General features: G+C 45.5%; 1 protein-coding gene across 2 annotated transcripts in view; it reads right to left on the reverse strand.

The window, feature by feature from the left end:
• The window catches only part of LOC144829207 (aromatic-L-amino-acid decarboxylase-like), a 626,175-nt gene that overhangs the window by 450,279 nt on the left and 157,565 nt on the right, over positions 1-18,331 (reverse strand). The window lies entirely within an intron of this gene.

The raw sequence follows: 18,331 nt of genomic DNA on the forward strand, positions 1-18,331 counted from the left end.
CAGGGCGGCTCTTTGTCAATCTTCCCTGCACTTGATTGAAATGGCTTAGCCCATATTGTGGCCAAAGTCCGGGTCACCTGACGATCCCTGTCCTCCAATGGTGCTTAAAATGGTTGTTCCAGCAGTAGAGCCAGTGGTGTTGTTCCTACTAAATCTCTCCTTGGCCACTGGGAAGGTACTTCACAAATGTAAGGAAGCCATGGTGATTTCACTGCTCATAAAACGGGGTGGATACCTACAACCTGAAAAATTTCCGACCCATTTCCCCGACTTCCTTTCCTGGCCAAAGTTCTCGAACAACATGTGCTTAGAGTTCTCTTGTCCTTTTTGGAATAATATCAGCTGCTACATACATGGCAAGCAGGATTTAGGGCCCACAACAGCACTGAGTTGGTGATGCTCTCGTTGCTGGATCAATTGAGGCTTGCAGCCGATAAGAAGAATCCCTCATCATTGATGCTATTAGATCTCTCAGCCGAGTTTGACATGGTGAATCACCTGCAGTTGTTGCCCCGTGTCCGGCAGCTGGTAGTCACCTGGATGGTCTTCCAATGGATTACCTCCTTCCTGGAGGATCAATCTCAAAAGGTCCAACTTGGAGAATGTAGGTCCAGGCGGGGTGGCTTGCGTTGGGGGGTTCCGCAGGGCTCTGTGCTGTGCCACCTGCTATTTAATATCTACCTTCAGCGTTGGTAGAAGCACTGGCAAAATTGGATTGTCAAGTGTTTAACTACGCCGATGACACTCAGTTAATTGTACGAATTGATAATTCTCTCCTGGTACAGCACAATGTTCAGAATATCCTCCGGCTCACTATGAACTGGATGACTGCTAACTCACTTAAGATAAACCCGGATAAGACTGAGGTGCTTGCTCTCACTACAGATGCTTTACTTCTGGCCCCAAGAGCTGGGCACCACCCAGACATCAGTGCCAGCCATGAAGAGCCTGGGTACCAAACTGGACACAATTTAGAAAGAAGGGGACCCCTACTATTGGTGAACTCACTAAATGTAGGGAATAATGTAAACTATATTTGTAACACACCTAATAGTGAGCTAAATAAATAAGCCAAACACAACCTAGGAAACTAATCTGACAAGTGACTGAATGTAATCATGCATAAACAGAAAAGATAACTATATTGATTATATAAAAATATTTTTGTTTTATTTTGATCATTTTCTTGTGTTCTGATACACATTTCATATTTATCTATACATATTACTTTAAAATGACAAACATATGTGAATATAACGATTGTGCAAAAATCAGCTAATTAATAAAGATACATAAATGAAAGAACTAATGGAGAACAGAAAATGAAAACAATTATTCAAATGACAGTGATGGTAAACGGGGCTATTGGAGTAAGCAAAGCGGTGGGTGGAATCTCTACGCGCGTTTCGGCATTTGCCTTCTTCAGGAGTCCGTCATTTGCACTAGGACATATACATAACAAAAAAAGGTGGGTGCGACACTCTTCTATAATTGATATTCTGATCAGATAGTGCAACTAATAGGTGTTTATTATCAATGCTCTGTAGGGTTATGTAGAATACCCTTGTAGAAGTAATATTATCTCTTATGTCTGCGCTTCATACGCAGGACACTGACGAATTGAGTCCAGTATGTACGATGGAGAACGCTTATCTCATAGTGGATATTTCTTATTGTTGTTAGTTGTTTCGAGCTAATTGGATCCGCGGTATTAATAAAATCTTTGAAATCTCCAAACTTCACCGTAAGATGTTCATACAACCTGACGTTGTGGCATCGATGTCTATATTCAGCTGGAAGAGCACAGAAGGGCGCCACACGGACCTGACAGTTATAAAACCTTGTTTATGACTTATGCTGCATTGTATCCAGTAATTAGGTTCTTGATGTGGGGCGAGCTAAAACGATTAGTGATTATCAGCAGTTGCGCTTCGTCGGCAACATAAGCCGAAAGTCGGGCGGGGTTCTCAAAGGCGTCCCTCCTCGTTATGGTACTAGATGGAGCCAGCTCTTAGTATAGGTTAAATTAATAAGTAGTTCTCAGCGGTTGCGCTTAATCGGCAGTTTGAGCCGGAATTCGACCGGGGTTCTGGAAGGCGTCCCTCCCCGTGTTGATTATGGATGGACACTCAATTAACTCTAAACAGTAGGGTGTCTGCTGTGGTGGGGAACTGTACTGGCTTGATGCAGCAACCCTGTTGACATTTTCCACCATGCGTACAGTCATGACGGCACTTTTCGTGTCACGCTTGGATAACGGTAACGCAGTGTACACAGGGCTCCCCCACAAACTCCTGGGGAAACTCAAGGTGATTTTAAATGATGCGGCAAGACTGATTTTTAAACTGCCAAGAAGAGCGCACGCTACCCCCCTGCAATAACAGTTACACTGGCTTCCTATCAAGCAAATTCAAGGATCTGTGCATTGCACATAAAGCACTGTATGGTGAGGTGCCCCACTACATCAAAGATCGTCTGCAGCTCTACGTGCCCGGACGTTGCCTCCGGTCATCCGAGGCTAGCCTGTGGCCTGCCCGCGCTTTAACAGAGCTACATGGTGGGGGGCAAGACTTTTCAGTGGTGATTCCCCAGATTTGGAACCAGCTACCGGATAGTATGGCCAGGGAAGCCACCTTACTCCCGTTCAGGAGGAAACTCAAGACCAACTTGTTTACGGAGGCTTTTGGATAATCCATCTCTTTGTGTGCGGAGTATCAGCGCGATTAAGGGATCTCCGGGTTCTTGGTCTATACTGCTAGCGCCTAGAGACCTTCTGGTGATTTGGTGCTCTATAAATATAAACTAACATAACATACATTTTGGCAGACGGCTATCAATCACCATTGTGATGGAGTAACCTGGCCACCGAAATTCAAATCAGGCCCTCAGTCTTACATTAGTTATCTCTTCAGCATGTAAAAGTAAAAACTGAATGGATTGTACACTTTTGAAATAGTCCAGTTAAGTAGAAGTTGGGTTGATTTTACACTTTTGTATGTCATCGTTGAGCTCCACTGAAGGGAATGCAATGCGTTTTCGTCAAGCCACACCAAGTCTTGTTGTCGAGCTGCGCAGGCTGTGGATTCTTCATCATCTAGCAGTCTCTGCATCAGCATTGAAGGGCGATGAGGCGGAAATACTCAGTCAAGGCAATGCATAGGTTTTTCAGAAATCAGCTGCAGAACCCACTTCTGAGGCCCAGGACCGGAGGGGTCGATACAGGCACGGGTAGGAGTCACAGATGGCAGGGTCCAGCAGCTCCAGCAGGATTGCATAAAGTCTTTTGTGTCCCTGAGACTTCAGAAAACAGGAGGCAAGCCAGCAAGTCATTGGAGTCACTCTGGGTTCAAGTAAGATGGGTCCAGTCCTTGTCCTAAGCAGGGCAAAGATCAGAAGGCAGCAGGGTAACGCAGCAAACCAGAGAAGTCACAGCAAAGTGGCAATTCTTACAGCAGCCTTTACTCCAGCAGAGTTCTTCCCAGATCCAGTAGTGTACTGATTTTGTAAAGTCCTAGTACTTATACCCAAAAGTGACTGATGTAGGGGGTGACTTCAAAGGAGTTCTCTGAAGGGCATAGGGATCTCTTCAACCCAGCCCTGTCTGCCAGGCCACCTGTGGGGGGTACTCAGCCCTTAGTGTGAGAACAGGACACAGCCTATCCATATGTAAGTGTGATAGGCTGTGGTAGCCAGGAAGGCTGTCATCTGTCACAGCCAGCCCTTCCTGGATTTTGTGGCTGTCTAGAGGGAATGCACAAAGTGTAGCTGTCACCTAGCCCAGATGTATATTGAAGACAGGCTATAGGCACACAGAGCAAAGTTACAAGAAGATAAATGTCTGCTTCCTAAAAGTTGTATTTCTAAAATAGTAATGTCAAATCCAGCTTTACCTCTAAAGTGGATTTAACACCATCATTCAAAAGATATGAAACATGATGTAGGTACTCTTTTCTGATCAGGAATTACAGCTGAAAAGGTGTTTTAAGGAATCCCCAATGCTAGCGTATGAAAGGAGAAGGCCTCACAGCAGGGAAAAATTAATTTAGCTGCTAGTCACTGCCAGGACATGTAAACCTTAAAAGTACATGTCCATGTCCTGTCTTTCAGTTACATAACACCCTGCGTTTAGAGTCACTTAGGACCTGTGGAAGAGCAGAAGAGGGCTGGGCATACTGTCTGTTACCTGAGAAGCACCTAGAAGAATGAATCTCTTTTACCTATTGTACCCAGGACAAAGAAGTGGACTCCAAAGGTAATAAGACTGACCAGCGGTTCAAGCTAGCGGGACACAATAAACTACAAGAGGCCGTTTCTACTTCTGCCCAGCTGACCAGTTCCAATTGGACCTGCATTCAATCCTGCTGCTGGCCTCTGCTGGAGTGAGTCTTAACAACCAAGAGCTGTCTTCAAGGTCCTGGACCCTTGGCTGGTGTCAAAGTGTACTCCTCCTAACAAACCCTGAAACCTGAGACTTAAGAAACTTTCTGACTCCAAAGACCTCTGAAAGATCGGGACTAACCTGCCAAGCCGATTTGACGAGGTTGCGTTGCCGCTGGGCTAAAGAGCGCATCGTTTTTCTGCAGCAGCAAATCTGATTCAGCTGGATCTCACAGAACATTATCTGCCCTCGTAGAACCCTCTTCGGCTACAGCCTGCTCTCTTGTCCCACTGGAAGAACCCAAGCTCTAATAAAGTAACTAACTCGGAATGTAAGAAATCTTCACCGAACGAAGGTGACTAAAGTGTCCTGCCAGCAAGGGATCTTCCCTGGGTCTGAAATTAAAATTTCTCCCACGCCTGACTTCCATCCTCTTTCCCACCATAAGTCAACTGCTTCACTAAGACCTCTTCCAGCGACTATCTGACAATGTGGAGTCCTCTTCAGCCACAGCCACAGCCTCAAGCCTTACCCTGCTGAGGATTTTTGACTTCCATTTCAGAGTCTAAGTCTGAAGGTAAAACTTCTTACTGGGTCAATGCTGGTTTCTATATTCACCTGTGCTCCATCGTGGTCACCCTTAACTAGTGCTCAGGTACCAGTCAATCTGTTAGACCTGTCCGCCCTAGGGTGGTCTTACCCTGTTTTTTGCCCTATTCGCCTAATTTTTGCCACCATCTTCTGGGCACCTTACCACTGCCAAACAGTGCTGAGGTGCAGGTGCTCTCTCCTAATAACATTGCTGCCACAGGCCCCTGCTACTGCGGAGTGGCCATTGAACACACACGCACCAGTAGTTAGGAGCAGGCTGGGACATCCTGATACTGTATCCTTGCCGTCCCGCCTTTTTGTCCCATAGACAAACATGTGGAAGCTCCTGGAACCTTCCAGCCCAGGGAGGAGTTATGCTTTGCCGCCTTTACAGGAAGGTCACCTGACCTAGGGGTATAAGAGGAAAGGAGGGAAACCTGACTAGTCAGTTGGGGCACCACTGGACCTGGGGGAACCTCTGCCGGAGTATAGGCGGTTCGGCCTAGGGGGGAACCTACACTACTGAAACGGACTGAGCTTAGGCCCTGCTGTACCCAAGACAGCTGAGGGACTCTACCTGCCTGCTGACCTTGACCAGTGAGGGGGAAACCCAGGGGATCAACTCCAGTGTGCTACAGGGAGCCATCCTGCCTCTCATGCCTGCCAACTCATACCATACCTGTTCACCCAAGATACTGCCAACAAGTAACTGCAACTAAAGTCCTGCTGTCAAGTAGCGCTGTGAACCTGAGACCTGCCATCCTCTCCAAGCGCTGGGGACCCTGTGAGCGCTGCTGCTACTGGGGATCACCAGGTAAAGACTAAGAGCTGTGCCAACCAAGCGCTATACTGATAGAACTGTGCCCCCTGCGCGCTGTGACTTCCAAGTGCTTTACTGAAGGAACTGTGCCCCTCAAGCGCTAGACTGTAATAACCTACTGCTCTCTTGCTCTTGCTGTGTCCCTGAAGCGCTATTTGGGAAAGGCACCACCGCAGCCCGGGACTTGAAGGAACTGCTGCTGTGCCCCTGCAGATTATGACTCTTAAGCGCTGTGTGCATAATCACGCTGCAGGCCCCTAATCACCGCCGCAGCCCAGGTACCTGTGGACTAGCGCAGTGCTGGTGAAAGCGCTAATTGCTGAGGATCACCGCTGCGGCCCGGGCGCCGTGAAATTGGAGCCGCTGCCTGTGCCTCGAGCTCGTGTGTGCCTTTGGTGGGGGCGCTGCTGCTAAACGTGACTTGGGGCCCGAAAATCCCCGCAGCGGCCTCGGCCCCATGTAAGAAGAATCATCTCTTGCCTCGAAGTCCACAAAGCCTGGGGAGGGTTGCCGCGGTAGCGGGGAAGGCCGCGCTGGGCCAGAGAAGGGAGCTACGGCGCCGTCACATGACTGGGTCAACAGCCGCGTCATCAGCCGCGCCCCCATTGAAGCCGCGCTGCTATTAGACATGGCGGCCGTGGCCCCGAGGGAAGCGCTTCGATTGTCTGAGAACGAGCTGGGAAGCTCGAGGCCGGTCCAGGCCTCAGCGCGGGGGCTGTGAGGAGAGCAGAAGCCCCCCTGCCTCTCCTGGCCCGGCTGAGAGGGTGTGGAGGCCCGAAGGGGAGACGAAGAGCAGTGAGGGCCTAATCGAGGCCTACAGCACCAGGTAACACCCCTGGGGGAGGGCAGAAACACCGGTGGAAAAGCGGGGCTGTCGAGGAGCCACATCGAATCAGAGTGGCAGCCCCATGACCGCCCCTCCCCTCAGGAGACTGCAACCGTCCCCGAAGGCCCCATTAACCCACACTCTGTGAGAACTGCCAGGGGCTGGGCTGGACTGGGCATAGGACTGCCCTGATTGATGACATTCTGTACCCTGAATTAACCCTACATAGGGACTGTCCTATTTAGAGAATGCACCTGCATAGGAAGTGTTACTGAACTGTTTTGCTGTCATATGCATGCCCCTGATGACCATGCTTATAGGAAATCTGGACTTTATTAGTTGAGGCCCTAGTAAATGTTGCGCATGATACCTTGATTTAAACTGTTTTGATGCTATGTTCATGATCCCAAAAGTGTTGCCTCATTGCAGGAGTGCAGAGGGGAATGTTACAGATACAAATGTTTGCATAGGAGAAGTTGCCTATGATGTCCCTAAATCCTAAAAGCGATATTTTGATGGGATTGATGTTTGTTTGAGGATTGCTCTATCTACCTAGTATATAAGAAGTGTTACTTGCCTGAACTAAAGAAATTAGATAAAGAGTCTTGGTTTAAACAGCAACCCGGTGTGGTGTCATTTTATTGCGTTTGTATTCTTGAGTCAGTGTGAGTGGGAGCTGCACCACGGGTTCACACATTGCCTTTGGGTGCCTTCCTGCCTCGCGCCAAGCTACCGTGTCAGAATTGGTGACCCCAGTTCTAACTCAATCTCAACCAGATGACGTGATTTGTGCTTAATGCTTTATGGAGCTATTTTTAACAAAAAACTTCAAAAATTCATATATCCGGTTTTCTGTATTGGATTATTGGTATTTTGGTGTCCTTTTATTTATTAGAATTAAATCTATTTTTGAAAATTCATTTGAGATTATTCTTGTGTTGTTTTTTGGCATTATTACTGTTTCGCTACTGCATAAAGAATACTTTGCACATTGCCTCTAAGTCATACCTGTCTCTTCTGTGTAATAACTACCGTGCATTGAGAAAAGGTTAACTTAGGTACTTTACTTCTTCACATTGACAGAGACTGTGATTATTGTTTAAGGTCGGTCATCACTCACTTTAACTAATAGTTAAATTTCTTAAAGCTATTTAGAATTGTAGTTTAGACTTTAGAGCAATTCCATATAGACATTTTAGAAGCAAAGTTTGTCTTTTAATGTTTCCCCTGTGATAGTCTGGATCACTGATAGAATATCAAAAATAGAAATATTGTATGGACATAATAATGTGTCAAAAATAGTGAGGACCGAAATATCGAGAAGGTAATAGGTAAGGATAGATTTATAATTCTTAACTCCATATCTATATACCATGAGGTAAGGTAAGTCTTTATTGCTTGATTAAATAAAATCTTAGTAGTCCGCACAACCATAAAAACACGTATATAATACAATTTCATATTTCCTTAAAAACAGGGTCACTATGTTCTAAAAAACAACAGTTAAACTAGTTAAAAATACATATGATACAATTTTTGTGAACTTCAAAATTCAGGCGAAGTCTATATGAGAGACCCAGGCTAAGGACATCGCCTGTGACCATAGATCTGACTGTCGATTGTTGAATCTTGGCCGGCTAGTCTTAGTATTTATGCGTGGTGGGGGCCATGTGCAATCGCCTGGCAGGAGGCCTTGGGCGTGGGTGTTTATACTCAGATATCTGCGCCTAGTTTTGTTTGTGCTTCTTTCATAAAACGGACAAAACTGCAGACTAATCGAACATTTGCCCCATCAAAGCACGCCTTCACTGCCTGTCTACAAGACCGAATCTGCATTTCATTTATATGTGGCTTTATCAACTCTCTCCTCTCCCGGTCTAGAGACTTGCAGATACACAAAATGTGCACCACGTCTGCTTTGGTTTCTCCACATAGTCTGCAGAGGGTGAATGGAGATGAGCATTTCCAGGGGGGCATACAGGGTTTGACAGGTAAAATCCCCATCCTCAATGCCAAGAAGCTTTCCTTCAGTGTTCCGGAGAAGCAGGTGCCTAGGTACGGTTGTGGTAAACACTTTGAATAACTTTGAATCACGAACCAGCTGTGGGCCCTCCTGTGTAAGTCTGCTTGATGTTTTTCAGCAGAGATGAGGTTTATCATCTTATTAACCAGGTCTTTGACGTTGTTAAGAAGGAGTCCAAACTCCTAGATGTTCTCCAGGGCTAACACACTGATCCCTGATTGAAGATAAGCCATGGTGGGGGAGTTGTTTTTCCTAGATATTTCTTTCCATAGGAATGAGTTCAGCGATCCGGTCGCGGCGCTCTTTAGTTTGTACCCGCTTTTAACATACGAGCCTTCCCGGTTTATTGCCTGGTTGAGTAATTCGAATTCGAGCCTTAGTTGCGCTGGAGAAGTATATTTTGGAAGCTCAAATATTATTCTTAGCGCTTTAGAGACCGTTTTGTCCAGGGTTATTTCATCCTTCCCTCGCATGGCCTCGCTGCCGTAGGTTATCGTTGGTAATAGCTTCGCTCAAAGCACTTCGAGCAGCGGGAGCAGGTTTGGACCGGTTATTTTATTTTTAAGATTTTTTAAAGGTGATTGCTAGGAGGGTCCCTCGCCTTTGAATGGCTTATTTTTGTTGGTCAAACGACACCTTATTGTCGAAGATTATTCCTAGGTATTTATACTCTTTGACCACTTCAAGTTCGCTCTCGCTCAGCTGCCATTTCAATCGTTTTTTTGCGCTGCGCTTGTTGAGCACCATCATTTTTTACTTTTCTAGGTTTATTTCTAACCCGTTGTTTGTGACAAAGTTATTTGTAGTATGATAAGTGCTGTAATCCGACTTGAGCTTGGATGATTAGTATCAGATCATCAGCGTACAATACATTTGAAAGAGGGAAGCCACCCAGATTTGGTGCATGATGATTACAGTTATCTAGTTCGTTTGAGAGGTCAGCCACAAAGAAGTTAAACAGTGTTGGGGCAAGGACGCAACCCTGCTTTAATTCTCTGGTCGTTGGAATCCGCCTGGACACGATTGTGGCGCTCCCAAGTTTTATTTGAACCCAAGTCTCCGTGTGTAATAAAATGAGTTGGTTCAGGAGAGCGGAAGGTATTTCCCATCGAGCTAGCTTTGACCATAGTTTTCCTCTGTCTATGCTGTCAAAAGCAGCTTTATAGTCAGTAAAGCAGACAAGTAATGGTTGTTTTGCTGCTTTTGTGGAGTCGGCTAGGAGCGAGAGGGACAGAATATTGGTCGTAGTTTCCAAGTTTCCCTGGAACCCTGTTTGGTTGATTGGGATGAATGATTTTTCCCTGGCTCATTCCTGGAGTTCTATCAGTATAAGGCCTGCATAGTATTTGGCCTCAATATCAATAAGAGCTATAAGCCTGTAGTTTTTCGGATCGCTCTTACAGACTTTTTTATAAATAGGGGAGATAATTGAGCCTTTCCACGATTCTGGGATTGTTCCTGTATCGGCTATGTTGTCGAAGAGTGGTAGTAATACACTGGACCAGTATTTTGGGTCTTGTTCATATAATATTGGTGGCAAGCCATTGGGCCCGGGCGCTCCCTCTCGGTGGCTTTGCTTAATTCTGCTCTCGATCGTTTTAGGGGAGAAGCTCAATGGTGATTCATTCGCTTTGAGGGAGCAAGGTGGTTGGGCGACTTGATGATCAACTGTTTTTTGCAGATTACTATGAAGTTCTAAGTTGAAGTAAGTTTGTAAGTATTTTGTCCAGACGTCCTCCGTTATGTGTGAGTTAATACCAGGTGCCAGTCGATTCTCAATTCTCTTTACCATTTGCCAGAATCTTGCGCTGTTGTTCTTTTTGGCATTGTACAATAGTTTGGCGTAGAGTGATTCCGCATTAGCCTTTTTTGCGCACCAAATAATTTTATTTTTCCTAGTCCGAAGCTTTCTTAGTGCAGCTAAAGTTCCGTCAATCGAGTTGTTTTGGCGGAGGAAGCGGATTGCTCTGTCTATATCCCCCCTTATTTGTCTTAGTTCAGCATGCTGACTCGGTGAGAGATGGATGCACTGGCTTGTTTCCGCCCTAACGGTTTGTTATTGCTGGTGCTCTCTTTGTACTTGTTGTGTAGCTGCCGAGGGGGCGGATTGACCTAAGGCTTTAGTGAAGGTTTCCCAGGCGTGAACGATGTTTCCTTGGGAAGGTTTAGTTACCTCCCACAGCATCTTAGCAGCTGCTGATTGCTTTTCTGGTTCAGGTATTTTGCATCTGATTCTCCTGTGTTGGTATCTCATCGTTAGGTGGGATTCTACATTGGGATATGTTAAGGCGGTGCCCTTGATGCCAAGAGTGAGCTCTTGCAGTTGGTGATCGCTGTGGTCTATATACCATGAAGATAAACATCTAGTCAAGGTACATTTATAGTAAATCTTTGCTTACCTGTAAGAACTTACATTCAGTGTTTTTGTCCCAGATATTCTTGACACAATATTTTGCCCACACTTTATTTTTTCAATATTGTGTCTAAAAAATGATAGTTTTGTAATAACAATCCTTATTATACACTGTTATTCTTTTTAAACAAATTTAGTGAGTAACAAAGACTATGTAATGTTTAACACAGAGCACACATGGATATTAGGCAAGACTTACTTTCGGTTCTGCCTAGTTCTGCAAGTTCATTCTAAAGTGCATGTTCTTTGGGCCCATGTGGATCTACCATGGGTGGGTGTATGGGAGAGGAGCAGAATTGGCGTCCGTAGTCTGACTATGGGAGAGGATAATGGAAGTTCCAAAACTGTGGCAGCAGATGGTGAGATGATTTGGTGTAGAATTCTTCACATGTTGCCCCTGTATCTCTGGTAGGGTGACTGTATTTAAGAGATGAAGAGAGCGTGGGTGTGTTCCTCTTTGATGCAGAGGGGGACGGGAAGAGGATGGGATTTGGAGCAATCTCTTAGTCTGACATACTGTGCACCCTTGAGAGGATGCACAAACACTGGTTTTCCTGGTTATACTATGGACTGCTGTGAGAGGTGGCCTTGTGGCTTTTCTTGTAAATAAAGAGATAAAGGTGCTAGAAAGAGTGCTGTCTGGGAATGCCTCTTTTTGCATGTTCACCCCTACGTTTCTAGACTGATGCTGCTGGTTTATGGACTGAGAGTGCATGGAGGCCAGGTAACCAGACCTCAGTGCCAGTGTTCAAACCCATTACAAAGTGTATGTCAAACTGGCTATCCACAATTGGCAAGGGCTGACTTACTTATTATTCCCTAATATTGTACCCAGGGTACCTAGGACATGTAAGGCATAGTGTCCACCCAGAGCTGCGTCACTGCTTGTGCTACACTGTGTGTGACAATGTACAAACATGGGTCCCAGCCTGCATTGCAGACTGGAAGTGCAGTGGTAACACAGCTAGTTCTAATTTGCCATTTAAACTAGGGCAAATCCCACACTTCCCTTAGCAATTTATGTAAGTCTTCCCTAAGGAAGGCCTATGGAGCCATACTGCAGGAATATGTATATTATCAAGTAGGACATATATTTTTCCAAGTTTATATTTGCGGTGGAAGTGCTATTAACCACATTGGCTAACATAGGGTTACCGGCCAACCCCACATACCGGCTATCTTCTGAATGTGACGAGGTAGCTGGTTACTGTAAGGTATCACAAATTGAGCCTCTGTACATTTACAAATGTTGTTTTGCAGTCGCAAACAGCCCGATTCCATAAATCAGGCCATTTGCGACCTCAAATTAGATTTGTACATCTGGCCCCTAGTTTCTTAGTTTGCCCACGTTTGCGAGTGGGTCCTCAGCAGTGTTAAATCACTGCTAATGATTCAGTGTTTGTTCTGCAGTGCTTAACCTTTTCTGGGTGTAATTATGTAATGTTTAACTTTATTGATTTGGCCAGTGAAGTTTGAAATTCATCCACTAAACTCGGTTTGCTTTTGTGCATATGCATGTAAAGCATGCAGACTGTCAGCAAGCTAGTACAAGGAGAAGTCCTGGCAGCTGCTAGCTACAATACTAGCAGTAGGGAATGAATGGAGACCATGGCAATGCAAGCAAATGTGTGATGTTACACTTGCGACACTTGTCCCTTACAGAGAGCATGTGCCATAGAATCTAAATTATCACGTTTATCTTTGGGAGAGGTGCGGTTTTGTGGCAAAGCGTGACGAAGGGTTCATATTCTAACAGTACAATTCTTTGGGGTGTATACAGAGCCTAAGTGAGAGCACAGTTTTTAGGGTCAGATTTGTGGTCGAAAGTCACAAGGATTCGTGTTCCCACACTAAAGGGAGGGGGAGGGAGGGAGAGAGAGAGTGTTTTGTCACTTTGGGTGTGCTGGTCCCTGGCAGAGACCACTCCTAGTACTTCTCAATTAAGTTACAGGAGGGTAATAGCCCTGTGGCACGATGAACTGACAATATGCTTTTAGAAAAAATTTGGGAGTATGTACAATGAATGTTTCCTATGGGGAAATGTTCTGAACATGCGCAACCTGACGTTCTGCAGTATGGAAAGGACTGGGAATCATGTGTGTTTGTTTTGGAACTTTTGACTGGTACTAGCTGAACTCGAAGAGTCTGCATTATTTGTTTGCCTACTGCTTGTCATTGTCCTCCAGCATCTGTATTTTTAGGTTTTGCCTGGCGAAAAGATGCGCTCTGCGCATCTTTTTCGCGCAGGCGAAATCCTGATGAGTTCTGTAGTGTGCTTTGGAACGGCCCTCGTCATTTATTGGCTGGCTCCATAAATGGAGCCTAGCCATTGGACGATGGGCCTGTCCGTCAATGCCGGACCAGATTCGGGGGCGTTCCCGCGATTCTTTGGCTTTTGCCGACGTCACGCGACGTCAGCCGAAAGCCGGGAACGCCCCCGAATCTGGTCCGGCCGGGCCGCAGGCAAGCCGGAAGTCCCGCCGCCGGTCTTTCTCTCCGGGCCTCCCTCCCTCCTTTTCCTTGTTGCCGTGTTGCCTCTGCCCCGGACGGGCCTCCGCAGAGCTGTGCCGGGCATCGGTCCGTCGCTGCAGAAGCCGTTCAGCGAGTACCTGGAAGCGCAGCGGAAGAAGCTGCACCACACGGCGGAGAGCGGAGCCCCCCCCCCGGTAAGTCCCTGATGTTTGCCATTCACGCTTTGCATGCTGACCTTTTTGAAATCCAGTAAACCACACGCCTCACAAGGCAAAGCATTCAGGCATTTAGAAATGTCTGAAAGTGTCACACTGCTGCTTATTTTCATGCCAGTGTAAGGGAAGACATGATTCTGAACATGTAATCGATGCGTTTTATAACATCATGCACAAAAAGAAGTACACTTCAGTTTATCTGAGTCTCGGTTAAATTTTTTGGGGCGGTAACTAAGGTAACTGCAAAATAATAGCAGCAAACACTGTTTCTGTTTGAACACTGATTGTTTTTCTAGTGTATGGGATCATCAACCATGTAAGAACTTTGTACCCATGACTGCTGCGAGTAATGGACTAGTTCTTCGCCATGTTTGAACTCTTGCGACGTTTCTGTTCCACAAAGGAGACAGCAGGGAGGGCCTGGTAGGAGGAATGTGACTTTTTTTTTTTTTTAAGTGCACTGTTAGCACATTGTATCCTATGCCTGAGAGAAGGGCCTGTGCGAAGCTCTAGCGGCCCCAGTGCCTATGTTTGGTCGGCCCGTGGCCAGTGCACGGAGGCAGGGTGTGTTGCACTTTTTTCCCCCTTGTGCTGCTTCTCTGACATCCTACTGTTGTGGTGTGCAGTGTGTATTATCATCAGAGACAGAGCCTCTGCAGCCAAAAGCAAGTTGTTAGGAAGCACACTTTGCATTACTAAATGTATATTGCGCACACTGCGTCCTAGCAGTCCAAGTGCCCGTGGCGAGGTGTCACACAGAGCTGCAGCTGTGATTTTGGCTTCTAGAGCAAGCAAGGCCGCACTCTGTGACCCCTCCATAGGTTTCTAATAAACAGATCTTCTGTCGCTTACATTACTGATGTGACCGTGCAACAACCGCTCTAGATTGGAGACCTGGGACTGTGCTATGACAATGTCTTTGGAGTTCTGCTTTGGCAGAGGGTTGGCTCCCTAGCTAACGAAACACGCGATCAGAGACCGACAATCGCTTCAAGATTCACAAACACACCATGGTAAGTAGCAGTACTAGCATTCCCTGCCTGACAGAGTGTGAGAGAGTCCCTCCCCCTATCCCTCTCTTTCCCTCTCTCTCTCTTTCCCTCTCTCTCTTCCCTCTCTCTCTCTCTTTCTCTCTCTTTTTCCCTCTCTTTCTCTCTCTTTCTCTCTCTTTCTCTCTTTCCCTCTCTTTCCCTCTCTCGCTCTTTCCCTCTCGCGCTCTCTCTTTCCCTCTCGCTCTCTCTTTCCCTCTCGCTATCTTTCCCTCTCACTCTCTCTTTCCCTCTCTCACTCTCTCTTTCCCTCTCGCTCTCACTCTCTCTTTCCCTCTCGCTCTGTCTCTCTCTTTCCCTCTCTCTCTCTCTTTCCCTCTCGCTCTCTCTCTCTCTTTCCCTCTCGCTCTCTCTCTCTTTCCCTCTGTCTCTGCCAGTTAACCAAAAACCCAGTAGAGACCGAAGGGACATCACGCCCTTTGACACCCCCACATGACGTCACCTGGTTGACCCTTTGTTCCACTCTTCCCAGCCTCCCCTGTACTGCGCAGGGACATGTAGTAGGAGAAAACAGTAAAGGAAGTGTGCTCTTTTCTGTTTCTTCTGCTGCCTCATGACCTTTGAGTAATGGTAATGCAAAATGGGCAGTGTCAGCCAAGGGTATCAGCTGCTGCCCTGTGGAATACAAATTCATATCACTGTGAGAAAAGGGAGTGCGCTGCTGGCAGCCCACGATTCCACACTAACAAAAAGTAAATTACCATTGCATACATGGAACTCTTACTGCACTAGTGGCGCATGCTACCTCGAACATAGAACAGCTACTGCATTGCAATAATGAGGGCAAGCCTCTGTGTGCACGTTTCATGTTGTGGGTTGGTTTGTATGATAGTGTACGCCAGTATGCTTGGTAGTTACTGATGACCTGGCATTTTGCCATAGAAACTAATACTATTTGATTTTAGAGTATTGTTGCCAGAGATTAAAAAAAAAAAAGAATTTTTAAAGTTTGCATTGAGTAATAATTTTCTAGGACAAGAGAAGTGTAACACATTGCGTTTTGAATTGAAATCCATGTGCGCACTTTCAACAATGCATCCTGCATCCCTCCACCCTTTCATCCTTCCATCCATACATCCATCCTTTCAACATCCACATTTCAATCCATCCAACAATCAATAATCCACCCACATTTTCACACATCCATTCATCCATGCAACTTTTAATACATCAATCTTCATATTCTTCAGAAGGTACCTTATTAATGTTTTACAACAATACATGCACTCACATTCTAAGACCTTGACCTCCTTGTATATGGTGTTTCAGAAAATTTCTAAGCATCTGCCTGCGTCCATCTAAGAGTGGCTTCAATAAGATATATTGTACACCATTGTATAGTTACAAAAAAATATATTCTTCATAATAAAAAGTTGAAAATAACTCTCCAAAGATTTATAGAACTCTAAGGGCTTACTATACATTGCCAAACAAGGGGACAGCTTTCTGTGTGTGAGCGGGGTGGCTCTAAGTGTGGAGGGGGCTTTGTAGGAGGTGACTCGCAGTTTATAGAAGAGGCTCACAGTCTGTGGAGGGAGCTCAAAGTGTGTGTGGGGGGGCTCGCAGTGTGGTGGTGCTCGCAGTGTGTGTGGGAAGGGCGCAGTGTGGGTGTGTGTTGGGGGCTCTCTGTAGGTGTTTGTGGGTGTCATTTGCAAAAGATAAAGCTAGTGCCATTGCAAATAACAATGCCATTTAGTTATGTTAAAAAAAAAGGTCAAGAGCTTTGCCAACAGCTCAAACTTTAACAAAGGCAAAACCATTGCATTGTAAATGCTTGTTTACAATATTCTCATAGAGTTTACCTGTTGATTTCCCTATTCCTCCATACATTTTAGTGTACGTACTAATGGTTCACTAGGAAACCCCCTAGTGCATTTCCTTTCTTTTTTGCCCCCCATTTCCTTATCTATGTGCTCCCTCATTGGATTTGAACATTGTACGCCCCTGCCCACATTCTGTTGCCAACCCACCTCTCTCTCTGCCTACCACTGCGGAAGACTTCCCATCTGCCCCTTGCACTTGCTGCAATTTCTCTATATGCCAGTGTCACTGTTTACCCAGGGCTGCTCGCCTGTGCCTATGTTTATCCAACCCTATCACCAGTGGCCTCGGTCTGTCTGCCACAGTCACCAGTTGGGAAACGGGACACTGTCCACAGAGGTGAAGGGAGACACGAGATCACGTATTGTTCAATTCCAAAGTGAAGTCTTTGCCCACCCTTTTGGGTCTTTGGGACTTGGGAGAAAGGACTGAGTGGAAAATTGTTGATTGAGCATCACTGTTGCACCAGGTTCAGCAGGAGTACGTTTATGAGTCATCTTTAACGTTATGTAAAGTTATTTCTTTTTGTTGTTGTTATTTTTATCATTATTCGAGTTATTGCAATGATGCATGTTTACTTTCCATTACAGAAGAACAAGTAAAATGAAAAAAGGGGAGAAGGGGAGGAAATAAACAAATAGATGGACGCCGTATAAAAGTCTGCACTCCAGGCAGTAATATTGAAAATACAAACATAATTTTAAAAACTAAGGTAATATATTACATAATATAGAGTAGTCAGCTAAGTATTATTTGGAAAAGTCCCATAGTCTCGAAGGAGGGGTAAAGCAAGGTCCACTAAGCAGCCAGTTATGAAGTTAGTCTGAATATGGTGCTTGCTAGATATTAGGAAATTGTGAACTATCTTGTCTTACTTTGCGTGGGGTACACGTTACATGGGTGAAGCATGGGCATTCCTATGCATCCACCCATGTATTTTGACACAGCCCAGATTTACAAAGACATGTAAACTTAGCTTTGCGCAAAAATAGTGAGCTTATCTGACAGGGCATAACAAGGAAAATTATCTTTATCTTTATTTCTCCTTGATACATCTTCTTTCGATGTGTGCTGCGGGAATATGCCTCTAAGGACTGTTTTTTTAAGGAAAGTATCCCAGCACTAAAATAATCCTGCCTGTAACCCAGACATCCGTGCACCATGGTGCAAGAAGAGCACCATATCTTAGTAGATATGGCGCATTTGTTTTCTCTCCCACTCAGAAAGCTGCTTTGCTGCGTTGCGTGGATTCTGTCCCTTTTTTTTGGTCCACAGTTGGTGTGAAACAGGGTGCAACATTGCACCAGTTCTCTATGACTTCAAAGGAATACAAAGGAAGTTTACACCCCTTCCTCACATATATGAAGATATTATACATAGAGTCTCTGCGGCTCTTTGTCAATAACTACACAGACTTTAAGAGACAAGGCTTGGGAGGTCCAAAGTGAGCTGCGGAATATCACTCTTCAGTGAAATTAAAGAAAAGACCCTGTCTTTCAAAGAAACATCTAAATTAGTTCAGTGGATTCGCAATCTGATGTTGGCTCGACCGTGCATGTTGCAATCACATATCTGAATACTATCTGGCTGACTCAGTCCTGCCTCAGTCAGTCATCCTTCCAAAGTCAAAAATGCAACACTAATGAGTTGGGTACTACCAAAACTTGTTATTTAAAGCATTACAAATTGACAAAACTGCATCACTCAGCGCTATTTAAAACTA

This window comes from Lissotriton helveticus, chromosome 4_1 (genome assembly GCF_964261635.1).
Source record: "Lissotriton helveticus chromosome 4_1, aLisHel1.1, whole genome shotgun sequence".
NCBI lineage: Eukaryota > Metazoa > Chordata > Amphibia > Caudata > Salamandridae > Lissotriton > Lissotriton helveticus.